This window comes from Lemur catta, chromosome 8, assembly GCF_020740605.2.
Source record: "Lemur catta isolate mLemCat1 chromosome 8, mLemCat1.pri, whole genome shotgun sequence".
NCBI lineage: Eukaryota > Metazoa > Chordata > Mammalia > Primates > Lemuridae > Lemur > Lemur catta.
The window spans coordinates 5,285,842-5,306,753 of record NC_059135.1 but is presented as its reverse complement, the minus strand read 5'-3'; the positions used below and the strand labels follow the sequence as shown (position 1 = coordinate 5,306,753).

At 44.1% G+C, this 20,912-nt stretch overlaps 1 long non-coding RNA gene across 1 annotated transcript in view; it reads right to left on the bottom strand.

The window, feature by feature from the left end:
* Nucleotides 1-918: 918 nt before the first annotated feature.
* Nucleotides 919-20,912, bottom strand: part of LOC123643647 — a 31,877-nt gene continuing 11,883 nt past the window's right edge. The window contains exon 3 of the long non-coding RNA XR_006736861.1: nucleotides 919-1,101. This is a non-coding gene — a long non-coding RNA (uncharacterized LOC123643647). The remainder of the gene's footprint in view (nucleotides 1,102-20,912) is intronic.

Here is a 20,912-nt window from a genome sequence, read left to right as displayed (position 1 = left end):
CAGTCAGTTTATTGGCACACTGCAGTAGACAGGGGGACCATGGGGCGCCGAGATAAGAGGTGCTGGAAGGACCTGTTACAGAGTGTGGGCTTGTGTTGGGTGATTTGGGGAAGGGATCAAGGCAGTGGGACATTGATCTGGATTGGATGCTTGCAGGAAGCAGATGTAATTCTCTGATCAGATGTCTTTTATCTGGGAGGAGGAAGGGGTGAAATGAGGCTCAAGTTCCCCAGAACAGAAGCTGCTTGGTCACTTCTGTGGCGTGTACCACAGTCATGCTTTGTTTCAGTTCAGGCATGATTATGAAGCAGGCCTGTCTGAAGGTCATGGAGCGGCCTTGTCTGATGTGGATGCTCAGTGAGATGCTGTTCCGCAGGACACCACGCCAGCTCCCAGCAGCACTCTGGCCCAGCTGATGGTACCCAACCTACTCTGTTTCTCAGCAGAGACCTGTGCAGACCAGCAGCTGAGGGCAGCTGAGGGCACACCTGCGTGGGTGGATGGCCAAAATCTAGAGAGCCCTGCCCTGCAGTCCCACCTGCACTTGGTAACACTTGGTGACATGTTATTCCCAAAGGACCTACATTCTATCTCTGAGAGAGCTGGGAGGCCCAAGTAGACTGAGACTGTTTTCTTCACTCCAATGGAACTGAGGATCCAAGGAGAAATTAATTTGAACCTAGAAAACAAAATAAATCCTATTTCCTACATACCCAAATTGTGGCCAGAGACTGCCAACAGCTGGACACATCTATACAGTGGGCTGGCTACACACCCTTGAGTCAGAGCCATGCCATTTTTAGGCAACAGCTATGGACTTGATGTTTCAGAAATGCCAGTGACCTGAGAGGAAATTTAGTTTCAATGTTTCCTGCAAAATCTTCTACATTCCCCAGGCATACCAAGACAATGGGCAGAAGAAACAAGGAAGTGGAGTGAAACAAGCCAATGGAGTGAAAGAATATTTATTCTCAGAGAGGGAGGGGTGGGTCATGTGATACCAGCTCTAGCATGAGGACGATGCACCAGATTTCCCATCCAACTGGCAGTCCCTTTAAGCGTCCACGGATTCGACAGCTCGGGCCACATGCGGTCAGAGGACTGAAGAGCAAATCAGAGGAAAATCTCCTGAGCAGAAGGCTTCCCAGGCCACCACTATGCATTTAAACAGCAAAACTTTTCACCCGTTTACTTTGCTTGTGGCAAAACTGACCGTTTCCTGCAAATTGTACCCACAAAGAGAAGCAACAGTGAGCAATGCAGCAGCCAAGTTGGGCTCCCAGTATCCAGGATTCTAAAAGATTCTAGCAACGGATGTTACTTGGGACCTTAGTCACCATCAGAGAGTCAAGGTTTAGAGACTGAACGAGGACAGTGGGAGGAGGAGGACATTGTTTAAGTGGGGAAACCAGCCCACAGCTTCTGCTTTAGACTAAAGGCTGCTGCTTCCAGGACTTTGCCCATATCCGATGCTCAGGGTGTACCTGGGCTAAGGGAGGTGATGCCTGAACTGGTGGCCGAGCTTCTTGCGGGGAGCAGAGCTGTGCTGGAAGGACCAATAACCCTCTCAAAAACGGGTGGTGGGACCAGCTCCTTCCAGGGAGCGAGCTGAGGATTCGGGCTGGCCCCCGGCCCCTGTAGAGCTGAGGCCACCACACCGAGCTGCTCAGGAAACCAATCTGGGAAAGAAACTCGAGTTGTGTTCTATGTGGAGGGAAGTCTGTGCTTGCTGGGGTATTTGTGCATACATACGTGTGCACCAGGGGGTAGGGAAATGGGGTTCTCCACTAACTCCTCTCTCTCCTTACTTTCCCACCTCTAAGGGGACAGGCCCCTTCAGCATGTCACATACAAGCTAAGCATTAGGAGGCAATCAGTATCAAGGGGATGACATGTGTGTCTTGTAATGCTCGACTCTGAAGACGAGGACCCAGGGCAACATGACTGCCAGGCTTGACCACAAAATGCGAGCAGGACATGCAGTCCTGGTCCACAAGGAGTGAGGATGGGTGAACTGGGACTCTGGCAGGAGAATGTGGAAAAGAAAATGAGTAGGGACCTAGCCAGAGAGGGCTCCTGGGCATGCGTATAGGGTAGACATGGATGGTCTGTAAGGGGAGGAGACAAGAGCAATAAAGGAACATTCCCACCATTTCCAGCTTCCCGAGTGTGTTCAAGCTTCAGGCAAGTAGAGTACTAATAATAATGGACTCGGCCAGCAGAACTTTGGCACCACTTAAATTTGCCACACACACACACACACACACACACACACACACACACACACACACACACAATGTACAGATGCACACACACAGCTCACAACATACACATGCAACACACACACACATTTGCTCTGCAGTCTTTTTCTGGGTTTCTCTGAATTGTCTATTCCCAAAGCCAACCTCGATGCCATCCGGAGCTCCCTTTTCTAGAAAGCCCAGAAGAAAAACAGGCAGCCGTTCTGTGCTTTGTGAATTATTTAGCCCTCTCCCTTTCAATCATAAACGTTCATGGAATGGTGTCTTACTGAAAAGAAAATAGTTGATGCTTGGTGTAGGCAGCAAAGATGAATGTTACCAGCCCTGTCTGTCTTTGGGGAGTCATTTGTAATTGAGAGACAAAGTGCTCTGAGCTTTTCTCTTTAGACCAGCCAACCTGCAACGTGACCTGCTTTTTAAGCATGTGGGTGGCCCTCTGTTTCTGAGGCAGCTGTGGAGAATTTTCTTTTGCCTTTGTGACCCCTGCACTGTAAGTCCTGGCCAGAGGAGACCTCATGCCTTGCTCACAGGCACGACACCTCCCCTGCCCGCTGGAGGAACTTCTCACTTCCTCTGCATTTGAAGTGGTAGCCATTATCCAGTGGCGACATGCACATCAAATCCTTCCTCTAAACAAGCAGCTAGTTTTTTAAAAAAATCCAGAAAGGGGACATCTTATGAATGTGCACACAGGATTGTCGTCCGTGACGAATCCTGAGACTCTTGTCCTGGTCAGGTACTCCTGCTTCATCAGACGTTAGGCTGGGATGCCTCCTCTAAAAACCACGTTTGTGGCTAAGGACGCATTTTTCTGGGTTTCCAAATGTTCATGCATCTCCAAATTTTCATAGATTCCTCCTTTTGAAGAAGAGCCAGTTATGTAAGTACCACGATGGAGGTGAAAAAGACCTTCTTTTGAGCTTCCCAAAATCTTTCAGTAAGGAGCATTCCCTCAAGCACACTTCATTTCACATCGCAGCCAGGGTTCATCCAAGCAAGTGTAGTAATGGTGAGTGATACCAGATTCAACTATGAAAATACATGGGATGAGGAGGTTCTGGAGGTCACAGTAGAACAAACTCAAAGTTAAAAGGAAGGTTCAGAAAAGAAGCACATTGGGGTCTCCTTATGGGGGATCCCGTGAGATCTTTCATATGATGACAGAGTCACAGGAAATGACTATTTCTAAAGGTGTGAAAAATTTAGATGAAAAAATATTTTACATAGACCTAAACCATTTTATTTTCTTTAAAACGTCTCTTTTTGTGCTACACTTTCATATAAGACACGGTATCGATCATTTTCCACACTCCACCCAGACACCAGGAGTCTCACTCACGGTCTGAGAATTGTGACCCGGAAGACACACTAACTGAGTGTGCACGTTTTGCACCGAGCCAGGCTTTCTCCCAGGCCAAACCCCCCACTTCTCCCTCACTGCCCAGACAGGATAACAGAAGGGAAACCAATGACAGAACAGCAATCACATGCATCCCCAGAACTGCCCAGATGACCCCTGACTTGGGGAGTAGATGGTGGCCTGCAGTCCGCCCCCACACCGTTCTCAAGCACACTTTTCTGCTTTATGTGTTTGACTTCTGCATAAACATTTTCATGAAGACAGAGTTCCGGGTCACTCTCCCATCCCTGAGACCAGAAACCACTGCCCTAAATCCCTTAAGCTCAGTGTGTCACTCATCAACTGTGTGGACAGGTACTAGTTGCCAGCTAATTTCTTAGTTTGGGATGCCCTAAAGGCAGACCCATCAGGAAGACTTGAATACAGGAAGGGGACATGGGGGCCATTCTGGTACGCATGAGGGAGAGACAGAGGAGGTGGGACAGAGGAGCGAGGAAATCGCATACAGGATGCATTGCTAAGCATGGCAGCACTAGGCAGCCAGGGACCAACCCTCATCACCAGGTAGAATGTGCTTCGGGGCTGTCCCTGCTGGAAGTAAAGCTGGGACATTTATCCATAATGCTCATCCCTCATTTGTGGAGGATTTATCCTAAGGGTATTGGATCCTGGGGAATTTCTGGGCTCCCTGAGCTTGAACTGAGTAAAACCCACAGTGCCAAGCAAGCCCAAGGGCTGGGAAGCAGTGAGATACAAGTAAGAAGCTGTCAGTGGGCAGGGACCTGGCTACTGAAGCTCTAGGGACACTCAGGCATGTGTGTGTGTGTGGGGCGGGCGGCGGGTATTGGGTGGTTCATCACCAGCACCTGCTGTGGCTAATTTCCATAAAGTAACATAGGTCCTTGGTTACTGATGGTTATTAAGAATTCACAGGCTAATCATATTCAGAGTCATAGTGAAAAACATCTCTCGCATAAATTAGGAAAATAAAACTTTCCAAATTGAAAAAGTAGAAAAACAGGGCTGTTTTCTTTGCCCCCTCCTTTTAACTTTAACATAATGACTTGCTACCACTTCAGGATGTTTTGCATGAAAGACATTCATACTTGCTCTAGCCCCAAATCCTAGCAGACCCTCCTCACTACAGGGAACAAAGGGTGATTGGAATGGGAGGAAGAGTTTGAAATTATTAAAGCTTTTTCCTTTTGTCTTCCCCTGAGTATAGCATCCTTCTGCCTTGGCTCCCAGAGAAGTAGCAGGGGTGGAATTAACATGAAAACAGAGAGAATCCAAAGAAAAGAAAGTAATTTCAGCTTATGAAATTCAAAATAGAATTTCACAGGACTAGTGCTCTCTCACAGGCCAGGCATGATTGTAAGGAAAGATTAGCATAACCAAGAGCCAGGCCAGGCCTATTAGGCCATTATTACTATTATGATGCCATTGAATTTGATGTAAGGAGAGTGACTGGTCCCTTTTCCTCACCAGTGGGAGCAGTTTATATTTACTGCAGCTCTGATTTCTTTTTCCCAGACTGGACTGAAAGAAGGCGGCATACTAGACAGACAGGGGTAGCCCAGCGTATTTCAGAGGGCCGAGGAGCATGGACAGAGAGTGCTGTAGGTGTGAATGGTTGAGCCTCCCTCAGTTCCCAGGAGGCCAGGATAGGCCTGCGAGGACCCATCATAGCGGGATGAGCAGGATCTTCCAGCATCAGCTGGAGGAGGATGTGGCAGAAACGCAGGGGAGTCGAGAGACTAGGGGAGACCTGTGCATAAAACAGGGCACTGAACAGCAGAGAGAGAGCAGGATGGAGCCTGTCAGCTCTAGGTGTCAGCAGAATGCCCACGGAGGAGACAAGGACAACATTACTTTGGGGGACACCAGACCTACTGCACCTCAAGCAAGTGTTTCCTTCCGCCACCACGGGCTCTCTGTGCCTCCTGCACCCAGAGGTCTTAGAGAGAAGCCAGTGGCATGGGGCTCCAGAAATCAGAGGAATGGGGAGTTCTTCCCAAAGACTGAGGACCCCCTAAAGTGATTCTATAAAAGCTTAAATCAAATGCAGTTTAAAGCTAGATTAGACAATGAGTTCAAGTTAGTCTAATTTTTTCCTGGCTAAGTGCTCTGAATTGGGTGCTGTCAGAAAGTGAGGGAAATTCTATGACTGCACATTATGAGAAATTGCTAGGCTAAAGCTGGGATTGAAGAGACAGTGGTCACTCTTATTAGCCTGGAGGGGGTGTTTGTCATTCTGTGGTTTGCAAAATGCTCTTCGGTTTGTCTGTGTTCAGACACGCTATGGAGTGGTTTTGGTCTTGTTCCATCACCCTGACAGTCTAATGCTGATGTTCTGTGAAATCACCTGTGCTCGGCACGGCTGGCTTCCCCATGGCGGGGTCTGCTTTTTTGTTATCAATTAGAATCTATAATAATAGATTATTGTATGTAATAAAGGTACAGTGATAAAATTAGCTTCATGTAGACAAGCAGGCCAACACAGTCCATTAAATAGCTCACAAGCAGACTTTACTAGAGAAGAAAATGCAGCCCTTTAGGAAGAAGGAATATGAATCATGTAGAAATAGAATCGTTGTTCATCAAATGGCTTGGTCTGTTTGCTAATGATTTGTAAAAAGAACAACTTAAATCCAGACTTAACAACATGCTGCACAATAGATTTCAGTTAGATTAGAGAAAAATATGCTTTAAAAAATCTAAGTGCTAACATTTTAGAAATGTCCATTAAATATATTCCTCAAATCCACAAATGTCATAGGACTCTCCAATTTCAAAAAATAGCATTTATTTCAAAGACAGTCATCAGTCTAGTTGGATCCATAAAAATGTAAAATAGTATTTGTCAAAGCATACTATAAATAAAACTAAAAGTCAGACTTCTAATTTTAAAAAGTGTTTTAAACAAATATGGAAAAGAAAGTATCCATATTTAAATAGCTCATATACATTAACAGAAAGGCATTAAGACTTCAATAAAATGGGCAAATGTATGATCAAATATATACAAATGACTAATAAATATTTGGGCAATATTTGCTAATAGCCAAAGAAAAATTAAATAACAATAATGTATGATTATAAACAATCATATAAACAACAATAAAGTACAATTCTATGCCCTAAACCAGGGGCAGGGAACCTGCAACCTTAAGACCACATATGACCTTCTAGGTCCTTAAGTGCAGCCTTTTGACTGAATCCAAATTTTACAGAACAAATCCTTTTATTTTTATTAATACATTTTTGTTCATCTTTTATATTTTTATTTTAAAACAAACATATTTAGAATACCAAAGAATAAAATAAGTTTCAATGAAATCATCTTCCCAGATTGACCTACACAATTAGAACATTCATAAGCCATAAGAGCTAAATTGACAGCCGCTATGTTCATGATTTAGTTCTAACTTCCCCTGCCTGACTGGTGCCACAACCGCACGAGGCTGGTTGGCGAGAGTTTATGGCAGATGAGTATGCCAGTGTGTCATGAGCTTTTGACAGTGGTGCACTGTGTCTTTGTCTGAACTGGAATTTGTGAATAGTTGCACAGCTCAACTGTGTTGTTTAATTCTGTCTTCTTAACAGCCCATCATATCAAAGAAGACTAAAAGAACACTGAAGGAAGAAAATAGATTTTTTAAATAATGATTGGGAATTGCAGTATTATCTTGTTTCTGCTAAAGATAAGATGATTTGCTTGCTTTGTGATACTGCAATATCAACATTAAAGAAATTCACTGCTCATCAGCATTACAACACTCATAAGAACCACAAATATTTCCGATTAGAGAGAGAGGCACAAAATGTTGTATTGAAGAAATTAAAAGATGAAAAGCAAAAGCAAAGACTATTCTTTCAAGCAGCAATAAGACCTGGAAATAATGCCACTGAAGCAACTTACAAAGTAGCTTATCTACTTGGGGAAAAAAGGAAGCCATCCAGTGTTGTAGAAATTGTGAAAGAATGCATTGTTGACATTGTAGGATGCTTAGACTCTGGTAACGTTTCAAAGTACAAACAACTGCCTCTTTCAAGGAGAACTGTAACTGATCCATAGCATGAATTAGCCTTCAACTCAACAGAACAACTTCAGGCAATACTGCAAAAGGAAAATATTATATATTATTTAATCACTTTGGATGAATCAACTGATATGACTGCCTCAGCACAGGTTTTATACCTCATTTGGGTCATAACAGAAGACTTTCTTTGCTACAAAGAGTTACTTGCTTTGGGCACTCTTGCAAACAGAACACGGGGAATAGATAACTTCAACAGCTTTCAGGATAAATGTCATGAAGTTGGCCTGAATTTGGTAAATTTAGTGAGTGTATGTACAGATGGTGCACCTTCCATGACAGGAAAACATGAAGGGTTTATTGGATGGATAAAAAACATATTAATAGATCCAGATGCTCTCATTTCTTTTCATGGTAACTTGCATCAACAAAATCTCTGTGCTAAAGCTACTATTTTAAGTGACATTTTGCAACAAGTTATAAGTATTATTAACTATATTGTGCAAACGCCACACATTAGTTTCCTAACGTGCTAAATTTGAAGGATGAGGTGTTCAGAGTGTGGATTTATAGTATCATTCTAAAGTGCATTGGCTATTGCAGGGACAGGTGTTAGCTAAAACTTTAACTCTTCAAGAACAGATAGTTAAACTTTATGAAGAACAGAATTAGCAATGTGAATTATTGAAAGAAGATTTCTGTAGGAACGCAGTATTTCTGTGTGATATCATGTCAAATCAAAACAACTTGAATATTTCTTTGTAAGGTAAAACTAAGTCTATATATGTTATGTGGAAAAAAAATCCAAGCATTTTGAAAAAGGGAATCTTTTTTTCAAAACACTTCTTCAGAAATTTCAGATGAACATTTTCCTCAGTTAGCAAAGGTCATGATGAGCAGGATGATATATGTGAATTGTTTGAAGAATATGCAGCTGTTATAGACCAATTAATTGGAGAACACAATGAAAGTTTCACTGACTTTGAGAATCATGACATCACACTCAAATTAGCACTTTAGCTTCACCTAGTTGACGTCACCAAGGCACCTAAAGAACTAAAGATGGAATTGATTGAGCTCTCAGTAGATGACATTTTTAAAGTCGTTTGATGCTAAGAAAGATCCAGTAGAAATATGGAAAAATGCAGTAGAATACCCATCCCTTTGGCAACATGCCCCCACAATGCTTTCTTGCTTTTCAACTATTTATTGCTGTGAATCTACATTCTCCTACCTAACCCAAATCAAGATGCCCTTAAGGTCACAAATGACTGACACCCATCTAGAGGATCATCTGAAACCGTGGACCTCCATGCTGCAACCAGATAGTCAAATGCTTTCCAACAAAAAAGCAGACACAAAAAAGTCATTAAAAGGTTAGTTGACTTTAAAATTAACAAATAGTTTTCATTTTTTGAAATTGTTAAGTACCTAGTATTTAGAGTTTTACAAAATAATGTACATTTTTAAGTATACCCAATTGAAGTTTCTTGAATGTGGACTTATTTGATTACAGCTAAATTAATGTGGCCTTCCAACATGAAAAGGTTCCCCACCCCTGCCCTAAACCATGAACAATTTTTCAAAACTAAAAATGCCAAACAATCATGAGAATTTTTTAAATGAACTCTCTCTCATACTATTGGTAGGGTTATAAATTATTCCAGCCTTCCTTGAAAATAATTTGGTACTAGACATGTCCATGTCTTTCGAACTTCTAATTTCACTTCTAGAAATCTAACCTGAGAAAATATTTGAAAATGCAAAGGTTTTTGCATAAAATGGTCAGAATATTGGTAATGGAATAACTGGAACTAACTTAAGAAGGTAACAGAGGGAGGATGGCGAAAGGGATTATGGCTTTTTGTAAAATATAATGTTATGAATTATATTTCACAGAGTTCATAATGGCTTGAGGGAAATCTTTCTCTTTAATATTTTTTTGCTCTCTCCAAAAAATACAGTATTGCATAGTTGTGGTTGACCTTTAAGATATTAAGTATTTTTAAAGTATGGTTACTGGTTGTTATTATGTGAGTGGCAAATTTTAATTTGTTATATAGTGAAAAAAACTGCTGATTTAAAGAACCCCAAAGTTTTATTTTTGAGGACTTTTTTTCTGTGCATTTGAGGCAAATGATTGAGCCCTTCCCATCCTAAGCAACTAGACTCTACATTCAGATTGAACTACATATTCAGAAGAGTTTTTAAATAATTACAAGTGATTCACTATGTCAAGCAGCTTGTGGTTTTCATTGTGACATATACATAAATCCCCTGTTTGAGGAAGAATAATTTGGTCTTTATTATTCCAACACAAAGGGGGTATCTGTCAGGAATGAAAATGTCAGTGCGTTTTCCTAACAGAATATAACTTTTCATATTGGCAAAGAAATTAATTATTCATCACACTCAGCTGCACTAAGAGGCGTCTCTCATCCTGTGTAATGTGTGAGCCTCAGCGCTGCATTATTAATGTGCACTATTTACAGGCGTACAATGCAGAGAGCAATTTCCCATAAAATTGCTGAGTGTTTTGTCTCGTTCATTTGGAATGACTTGAAAATGGTCATCCAACCGGATTATTATGGTAATGTTACAAATTTATGTGGCATTTTAGAAACAGTAAAATAAAATTTTGTGACAGTGAATTATGAAAGCAAGGTGTTTGACAATCACCACCAACTCCTCTGAGTCAAAGATGGAGAACTGGATTCCTATAGCCACAGGTGGCTCCAGGGCGTTCCCTGTCGGGCTAGAGATGCCTGCTGTTTCCTTCTTGTCTTGCTGGCTGCAGAGCCTCTCGCAGTGCTGCCGGGGCACCCTGTGGACTCTGTGGCCCCTCACCTCCCCCCTTGCCCCACCTTTGCCCACATGCAAGCTGACTCCATTCCCTCTGGCCCAGTTAGATTCCCTGCCCAAGGAATTCGGAATTTGAGACTTTTGGGCAAGCTGGCATGCGGTGTAGGGCCCTGGAGCTGTAGCCTCACTTGGATGCTCAACAAGTTAAACACAGAATGACCATATGACCCAGCAATCCCACTCCTAGGTATATGCTCGAAAGAACTGAAATGCATGTACACAGCAACGTTGTTCACAAGAGCCAAAAAAGGGAGAACAATTCAGGTCTATCAACCGATAATGGATAAGCAAAATGTGGTATATCTACACAATAGAATAGTATTCAGCCATAAAAAAGAATGAAGTGCTGATACGTGCTACAATGCGGATGAGTCTCAAAACATTATGCCAAGTGAAAGAAGCCAGTCACAAAAGAGCACACATTAAAGGATTCCATCCATATGAAATTCCAGAACTGGCAAATCCACAGAGACAGAAACAGATTGGTAATGGGCAGGAGCTGAGGGGAGGGGGCTTAGGGAGAGTGACTGCTTCATGGGTATGGGATTTTCTTTTGGGGTGATGAAAATGTGTTGGAATTAGGAAGAGGTGGCTATTGCACAACATCGTGAATGTACTAAATGCTACTGAATTGTACATTTTGAAATGGTAATTTTTTGTTATGCAGATTTTACTTCAACAATAAGAAATTAATATAAAGTTGGGGTTCAGAGTTGGTACCTTGGCATTGCCAAAACACCTGGTAGATGAAGTTACACTGGGGTGCAGTCAGGAGGCCAGCAGAGGAAGTGGGCTTCAGAGTGGGTAACAGAGCTGGCAGAGGCTACAGGGGGTGGGGCTGGGGGAACCAGCATGGCTGTGACATCTCAGTCCCTGCAATCAGGTTCTTGAAGATTCCCCCGTATCCCTATGGTGAATGCCCTTGTATCTCAGCTGGAATGGATTTCTGCCTCTTATAGTGCGACAGTTTCAGTCTAAGCAGCCTCTTTCCAGCAAAACCAGGGATGGATTTGTCTTGGTCAATAGACCAGGCCAGGATCAAACATGTGACCCGGAGATTTGGTCACCAAAGCCTCATTTGCTGAATTCAGGGATTAACTAGATACTTCATTCAGGAGGAAGGCAGCAGAAAGATTAGCCCTGTCACTGCTGCAAGCATCTCTACAGCTTTCTGCTGTTGATTACGAATGGAACAATAGCTACACCTTTGGTGCTGGATCAAGACAAAAGAGACCCTTGAGTGGGAACAAGAGGGTCTCGCTAACAGGGAAGCTTGGCGGGGCTTGATCGGGAGATGCCCATCTGCCCCAGTGCAGATGGGAAGCCCCAGGGAAGACCCCTGTACTTAGGCACACCAAACTGACCAAAGCAACACTTGCTCAACTCCTCTGCACACTCAATTGCATTTGTAGGAAGGACCATTTTGCTTTAAGGACTGTAGAAGAACTCTGAGTTTTTTCCTCGGTAACCTGATGGCTTTGAATTGATTAAATCAATTTGGTGCCTAAGCACGGCCCCTCAACCAAATCCAAACTTTAATAAAGGGATTTGTTCTGTAAAATTTGGATTCATTCAAAAGGCTGTACTCAAGGAACCAGAAGGCTACATGTGGCCCCAAGGCCGCAGGTTCCCCGCGCATGCATGGGGGCAGGGCGGCAGCTATTGCTTTTGAAATGACAATTTTTTAAAAAGTGGTTAGTGATGCTTTTAACCTTAGCTGATATTTCAAATGATTTGTCACGTCCTCCCACAGTTCCTACCCATCTGTCAAAGTAATGTTGCAAAGCTTAGTAAAACTCTCCAATATTGTGTAGGGCATCAGAGAAAATGAGTCCTGCTTAAATGTTTGATCCTGACATATTTTTATAATTATAGATCAGACCATTCCACACACCTTCTAGACCCCCTTGGATGGATTCCTCCTGCCATCCAGAATAAAATCTACCCCCTTCCCTGGGCATGCGGGACCTTGAGTGCTCCGGTCCCAGCCTGCATCTGACTTCATCTCTCTTGGCACCTTCCCCAACTCTGGTCTGGCCGGCCTTGCCAGTGGGCACACCTGCGGGTTCCTCCATGGGACATGCCTGCCCCTTTCTTCCCTGGCCAGATCCCACACAGCCAACATGCCACGTCTTCAACGATTCACTCCCTCACTCCGGCGTGCCAACGCTGAGAACCCATTTGTTCACCTTAGTGTGTATCACAGTTTTTAATTGCCTATGTGTGTTCATTCCATGAATGTGTATCTCCCAGCACACCTGCAGGCCAGGTGCCAGCTCCATTTTGTTCTCCCAGAGCCTAACAAAAAGCAGGTGCTCAATGGATATTTGCAGATTCACTGAAATGATGATTAGGAACTTTACAGAGGACCCCCAGATGGTGGCCTGTTCCAGACTTCCCAGAATCTAAGGTCAGAGACTCAGAGTATCAGGGTCAGAGGCAGCCTCAGAGCTGAAGGCTGGTCGGGCCCTGCCCCTGCCCAGCGCCACATGCAGTCAGCTCTGGAAGCAGGTGGGCTGCCAGGCTGGGGGCCTCCCATTGCTCTTGCCTAGCAGCGATGAGCAGCAATGTCATCTGCGGAAGTACTCCCTGTGGTGAGCTGGGGGGGCTGGCGGGGAACCCCAGCCTGGCTGCCTCCACTGGGCCACCCACCCTGCTCCCTCCCCTCCTCCAACTGCAGGTGCGCAGAGCAAGACCAAGATGGCCACTGCCTGAAATCCCCTCCGGCTCCCCGCGCCTCTTCCGCAGCCTCCAAATTATCTCCTGCTCTCCAGGGCCCAGCCCTGGGCGCTCTTCTCTCCCCGCAGTGTCCCTGACCAATTTCCTCCACTCCTTGCCTTAATTAACATCCAATTGCTGAGGGTAATTAAATGTCACTGTGGTCCAGAACTCCAGCCCGAGCTGCAAACCACAGAGCTAAGCATGGCCGGCCACCTGGATGTGCCGCACAGAGACGGCGCGAAACACACACCTTCGCTGCGCCGCAGGCCTGGTCCTTGTCTTGTTTTCTCCACTGGCCAATGAGAGATCTGGGCGCAACCCTGCTCTCCACCCCCTCCTTTGCCAGCCTCCCACGCTTAAGCCATCAGTATATATCAACCTTTGAACATTCTGGATTCTACCCCACCCCCTGTGCCCCCCTCTGCTACCACCGTAGCTGAAGGGCCTCTTCGCAGTTTTCCACCCAACAGTGCCACGAGAGAATATTTTAAAAACTCAGATGTAATCCCCTGCTTGAACTATCCAATATTTTAATACAGGCTACAGAGACAAGTGCCAGCTCTGTAGTCTGGTATATTTGTGGCTCTCCTTATACTGACTGTTTTCTGCTTCCCCATGTCTCCTCGGCTGCGAGGACAGCCCTGCTCAGACACACCATGCTGGGCGGTGGCTGGGCCTCTGCTCTCGCAGCTCCCCGAAGCCAGGGCTCCACCCCTTCCCTGTCTACCTGGTAAACACCTACTCCTTTCTCCAGAGGGTTCAAGGACCACATTTCCACGTGAGTGTTTGCCAGTGTTTGCTTTGTGCTGGCTACACACGGCACGGCAGATGCCTGTACCAGGACTGGCCTCATACAACGGTCACATCTTTGTAACAAGAACAGAGACAGGAGACCTGCAATTCTCTGTGTCCTGAGTGCCACCAAGGGGAAGCATCAGGGGAAACATACCCAGTGTCACCAACCATCCCAATTTGCCCAGATTGTCCCCCATTTTAGCAGCACATTCTAATCTCCTGAGAAATCCCTCAGTCCCAGCAAACAGAGATGGTTTGTCACCTTACACCTTGCAGGGTCAGAGAAGGGAGACCCAGTAGAAAACTCAGTGTTCCTGAGAACAGAGGGTAGGAGCATGTGGAGAGGTTTCCAGGCAGACAGAATTATCTAGGAAAGCACCTGGCGGGGGGCAAGGGGACGGGCCTAAGCACGGCGTGTCCAAGGTGCAGAAGGAATGAACCCTGGGCTGGCTGGAGTGGGCTAGGCCTTCCTGGAATCACCCCTCCACCTTCGTTGGCCACACCTGCCTCCTGGAAATAACTGTTGTCCTCTCCTGTGAGGCCCTACTGAACCCGCACCTACACCAAACATAGCATATTTCATGACATTTTTAAACTTATTACTTCATTTGATGTCTTTACCGATTTTCCTGTGACTTCAGAGGGGAAACTGTTATCCATCCCCTGTGTCTCGGAGTTAATAGCAGGGGCATGTAAATATCTGGGGAGATGACACTTTGATTGTGTTTCTTCTTGATTCCAGAGCATCCATCGAGCATCCATGGAATCAAAATCGTATCAAAGCAGAACTATTCTTACATGGCAAGCAGGGAAGCACGTCCAGCAGAGACACAGGAGAGTGGAATGACAGGCGGTGCCCACAGCCAAGAGCACGCAGAGGAAAGAATGCTCAAGGAAAGAACAGAATGAGCACAGGTTTAGAGGAAGATTCTAGATCAAACCAAGGCAACATGGGGCTCTGCTCTCCCCTTGACTGTCACCAGACTCCAAGTTCCAAGAGGACAGACATCATCCCAGTCTTGCTCACTGTGTCCCCCAAACTTACAAGGGTGGCCGGCACTCGGCAGGTGTGTGCTTCACTCTCTGAAGTGGCTTCAATAAAGCCTCGTTACTCCAAGTGTGGTCCACAGTGTCAGCGCCCTTGGGGACCCCAGCCACAGCTCTGGAGTCAGAATCTGCATCTGAACAAGGCTTCTGTGCTATGCATGTTAACTTTTGAAAAGGTCCCTTTGAAAGGGCTTGGCCATCCTGAGCCAGTGACCTCAGCTGTCTACAAAAACTAATTAGAACGGAGGCCCCCTTGAGGCCTAGAGAACACTTTTTTGTCTTTGGAAACCCTGTGTGGGAGTTCCTCTTACGAGGAACCTCCCAGACATCACCCTGCTGCTGTCAGGGTCGATGGCTCCATCTGCCAGGCCGTGTTCATCCCTCCCTGTGTTCTCCCTTCAGTCAGAGCTGCATCACACTGCAACGCAGTCTGTCCTGCATGCCTGTCTCCCCACCACATGGGCCAACCCAACCGAAGTCTTCGAGATAAGAGAAGTCATCTACTTATCTTTGCAACCTAGGTCTGTTCCACGCAGAGCTGAGGTGTGGGCCGTCCAGTGTGCGCCAGCCTGTGGGTGCTGCCTTTGAGTCCCACATTCTAGAATCCCAAACCTCACCAAGGCTGGTCTTCCCTCCCTCCCTCTGTTCTTTTCTTTCCTCTCTTCCTCCTTCCAACAGAAGTGCAGAAACCCAAGAAAATATTCCTTTATGTGACCTAGGTACCAAAACTACCTTGGTACCATTATGATGAGGTAGGGAACATAGGGAACATACTCAAAAGGAATATGGAAGTCCCCAAGGTGATTCATGAGGGCATGGCAGGAGAGACTGCCATGGCATTGTCATGGCTACCGGGATTTCATAGCCATTCCCAGATGCTGGGGGAGCCGGCCACTCCAACCCAGCGGTTATGTTGCTCCATCCAGGTCTACTTCCAAGAGCAGCAGCAACATCTAGGGATTCATAGAGAATGTGCTGTATGTGACACACTTTGGTCCTCAAGTAGACTGGTGTGCCATCTGCTTAGACTGTGAGCTCCTTGAAGACACATACTCTGCCTTAGAAACACATATGTCTGTGGCAGTTCACAAAGTATCCAGCTCAACAAATACTGTGTTAATTAGGGAACTCCCCAAAACAATCACAAAGGTGCCCATCTGCACATAAAGAACGGTAGACACAGCTCTGGCTCAAGCCCGGCTCTCTGTGTGTGCCCTCAAGCAAACCACCGCACTGTGGTGCGATGCAGATGCATCACCTGTGACATGCAGGGATGCGGCTGACGGAACTCTCTTACCACCTGCAAGGTCACATGCCACAGACAGCACTGGAAATGAGGTCATTTTCTTCCATTTGCTCCCCTCTGCCTGAAGTGCTGGTAAAACTGCTAAAAATTTACATGAATCACTAGGATATTAAAATTTTGTTAACTGAAGTATGAGAATGGTCACTGAATAACTATATTCTTAAAATTCGAGGTTTTTCACATTCTGTAAACTACAAAAAAAAAAGCCTTTGGGAAAAGTAAAATTGAAAAGATCTCATTAAACACATCATCCAACAATGCAGGGCAGGTTTATTTTTTCAGTCTGTTATGAATCTCCCCCCGGGACGGCTTTTCTAACTAATACAATTAACTTGACCATGGCTTTATAGCCCAAAGGTACCCAGGGATACCCAAACCTTTAACTGTAATTCCCTTCTTTTTCGACATCAGAGAATTCATAGTAGACAAACTCTATAAATGTAATAAATGAGGAAAAAATTTCACCAAAAATATACAACTTAGAGGGGAGTTTGTTTTTTAAAATACAACCCTGTGCAAGGTGCCAGTTAACACATATACATAGAGAGTCGCCGCATGTGTTAGAAATCCCCAAAAATGTCCCTTCCTCTGGTCAATTCAGCCCTAAGCCAGGGAACATATTAATAGTAAGCCAAGCATGAAGTGGATTTTAGCCCTTATTGGCTTCCCCTGTCAGATGCCTTTGTGCAGTGCACAAACTTCCTAACTGTGCATGGCAACCCTGTCCTTGAGTTCCCTGCCAGATTCCAATTTGAAGGGACTAAAAGAAACTTGGGAAAAATAATGTTAGCAAGTTCCCCAGGTGAGTCTAATGCACAAGCACATTTGAGAACCACTGCTTTATTATGTATTTCATCAGCAATCATGTTTACAATGTAGCTCTATACTTATGTAGTGATGCATATTATAGCTCTCTAGTAGTTCCTAAACGTGGAAGAAGACAAGTGTGACTCTTGGCTAAAGATATTTGAAAATTTGCTACTGTGTTATACAAAATGCGGAGGAGCACCATATGGTGTCATTGGAGGCAGACTCTGATAGGAACTAAGCCGGCTCAATAAAGGAGCTGGCAGCAGCCTGCCTTCCCAGCCTCAGGCACACGGCCCCAGGGCAGGAGCCCTTCTCAGCAGCACTCAGCACAGTTCCTGCAGTGCCCTGCTCTGCACTTGCCCCTCTGTGCCAGCGTTCACCTGGCATAGGTAGGAAAAATGCAGCGTCTTGAGCCTGCCAGGTGAGCAAAACCCATCCCTGAATATGCACATCTCTACTTCTCTGCCTTTGTACACGTTGCCCTTTATAAAAATCCATAAAAAACTGTGGTCTGCTCTGGTAGTGGAAACACCAGAGCTGAGCCCTTTCCCCTCAGCTCCCACCTGCTGTGAGTAGCAGCAGCTGCTATGTGGACCTGGACCCAGCAGAACTCCGTGGCAGTCAGCAGGGCTGTGGACCCAGGGGCCTCTGTCAGCAGCTAGCAAGGGCAGAATTGAAACAGTGGAAGTGAGGCTTCTGTGAGTTCTTTGCCTGTATGTTGTCAGAAACGCTGCTCATCCTAAGAGTGTGGATGCTGTGTGCCTTATGCCAGGAAACGTGGGGGCGACTTGTGGCATGCTCAGGCTGCCTCCCACAACAGGTGTCAAAGGCACAGTCACATTTCACTCACAGTACTCATCTCAACCTGAACAACAGCATGAGCTTGTCATCTGTATTAAATTTCATCTGGGAAAGTAGGCTAGAAGTCCCCTGTGCACGCACGTACTTTACTGAAAGTCCCCTGCCTCACTCTGGCTGCTCGCTCTCCAAGCCTCTCCCTGACGCTGTGCTGCCACCTGCTCCCGTCTCTTCCAGCCAGCATCTCCTGGCTGCACTTGCCCCTCCTCTGGAGCAGCACAGGAAGGGGCCCTGACATGTCCACCAAAGGTATGCATGCTCCAGGGGGCCCTGCGCAGATTGGCTTTCTGCCTAGTCCAAGATCACTCACCTTACATTAAACATCAATTTTCACTTCTCTCAGGACAAAAATGATAATAACAAATTGTGACTGTTAACCATTGTTCTCAAGCAATTTTTACCAAGAACTGAGAATGTCTTTTTCAGAAAGATAAATTTTACATTATTATAACATCAGGAATATGTAATAGCTACTGAGTCCTAGTAGGTAATCTTACATCTTCAGATGGTGCCAGCTTGCCGCTTAATGTTGCTACTAAAGAAGGGAGAGAGACATCTGTCTTTTAAGCACTAAAACTAAATACAGAGTTATGACTGGATGCCATTGCTGTCAATCACTTCAATTCAAGGTCAGGTATTAACAGCACTCCTTGCCCCCAGATCTTGATTTCTAGTAACATTCTCCAACAGAAGGAACCAGGGCTCCATAAAAAAGTAGAAGCTTCTAGGGCTGCAGCAGGAAATATATAAGATGAGCCTGGAGTATCTTGTAGTGCCAGAAAGTAAGGAAGTGGGTAGAAGCATAATAAAATTCTTGCCATAATTTGAGGGAGGAGAGAGATAGTAAGTACCATAAAATTTGCTAGAAAAAACTTCAATGGCAACCGCTAAATCAGTGAAAATATAATCTTGATTTCTTCATCAACAGAGGATAAAAGAAAAGAGAAGGGTGAATACAGAAAAATTCATTAATTCAACAAAAAGAGGAAAAGGACAAAAAAGAAAAAAGAAAGGATGATAAGTAGAAAATGCATAAGATGGGAGAAATGAGTCTAAATATATTATAGTCTCACTAAATATAAATGGGCTAGACTCACCAAGTAAAAATACAGAGACTATCAGGTAAGAGAATTAAACATCTAGCTAACACTACTTGTAAGAAACTACACACAGAAAAGCATAAAACTGCATAGAAAAGTTTCAATTAAAAAAGATAGGAAATAGTATACCTTACAAATGCTAATAAAAATTAATCTAACAATACTAATATTAAACAAAATAGAATTGAAGGTAACTAGCATTAGTAGAGATAAAGAAGGACACTATATATTACAAAAAGGAACAATCCAACCAGAAGAATCATGTATTTGTATGCCCATAATAACACTGCTTCAAAATATGCTGAATTTTAAACCATTGAGATTTCGACACATCTGTATTAGAAATTGACATATCAAATATGCAAGACAAAAATTAATAGCCAAAAAATTTAAATTAGTAGAAAATCTCTTATTACCCCCAAATATAGAATTTTTTTTCAAGAAAAATTGATCATGCCTTAAATTACAAAGAAATTTTTAGTACATCTCAGGGAATCAATAAAATACAGATGTTTGCCAAGCATAATGCAATTAAGCTGAAAATCAACAAGAAAAGATGATGCATTAGGCCGTCCTTTCCCTTCTCCAGATATGGAGACACTTAAAAATTCATTTATTAATAACTCACAAATTAAGGAGGAAGTCACAATGAAAATTACAGATTATCTAAAACTGAACAGCATAAAAATGCTACATACTCAAAACTTGAAGAATATAGCTAAATGAGTACTTGGGATTTAAATTATAGCTTTAATGCATTTATTAAAAACAGCATTTTTAAGCAAATGAGTTAATTCATTCCAAGTTAAAAAAAGAAAAAAACATTTGAGCCTAAAAAAGTAACAAGGAAATAACAAGTGCAAAAGCAAATATTAGTAAAATGAAAAGGAAAGAGACAATAGAGGATCAGCAAAATCAAGAGTCAGCTCGTTACAAAGTCTGTAAAACAACGCTGATCACTAAAACAGCAGAAACGAGGCACAAACATGAGACAAGGAATCAAAATGGGGCTATAACAACATCGTGGTAGAGTTATTTAGAAACCATAAGAGCCTGCTATTATGCAACTTTATGCCAACAAATTTGTCAGCTTAGTAAAAATGGAAACATTTCTAGAAGAATACAATTAAAATGTAAGGTTTAGGACACATTCCAGTGTCCTAAAAATAACTTAAATTAAAAATTTTAAAACAAAATAAAATTCAGAAAAAAACAAAACACAGAAAAGAAAGAAGCCTCACAGTTCCCTGGTCTCTCATCATCTCAGAGCTGCACATGGGGTAGGGGTAGGGGAGGCTGATGCTTCTGGACAAGCAGCGGGTTCGTGTTTTAGTGAGGGCACCTGCCTGTTCTTGTGATACCTTGTATGGAGCAGGAGCAAAAGCCACCCATGATGTGCGGTGTAAACAGAAAGGTGTTGGGTGCCAGGCTCTTGGGGGATGCAGGCTGGCTGCACAGGAGTTTTGGGGGATGCATCTGGTGGCTTGCTGGCCCTCACACCACCCCACCGGGAAAGGGAGCCCCAAGCATGGGGAGATTGACTTCAAGCACAGACCCTCCCACTGGGAAGGGAGAGCTACCAGGTGCTCAGTCAGTCTGCTCTTAGGCAACCTGGGCTTTGGAGGCAATTCTGCTTGTTTTGCTTCAGGTCAGTAACACCGATTCACAAAGGAATAGGAACTCATATTAAAACAGTACACACTGAAAACTATGAATTGATTTGTAATCAAAAGATTCTTGCTTAAAAAAAAC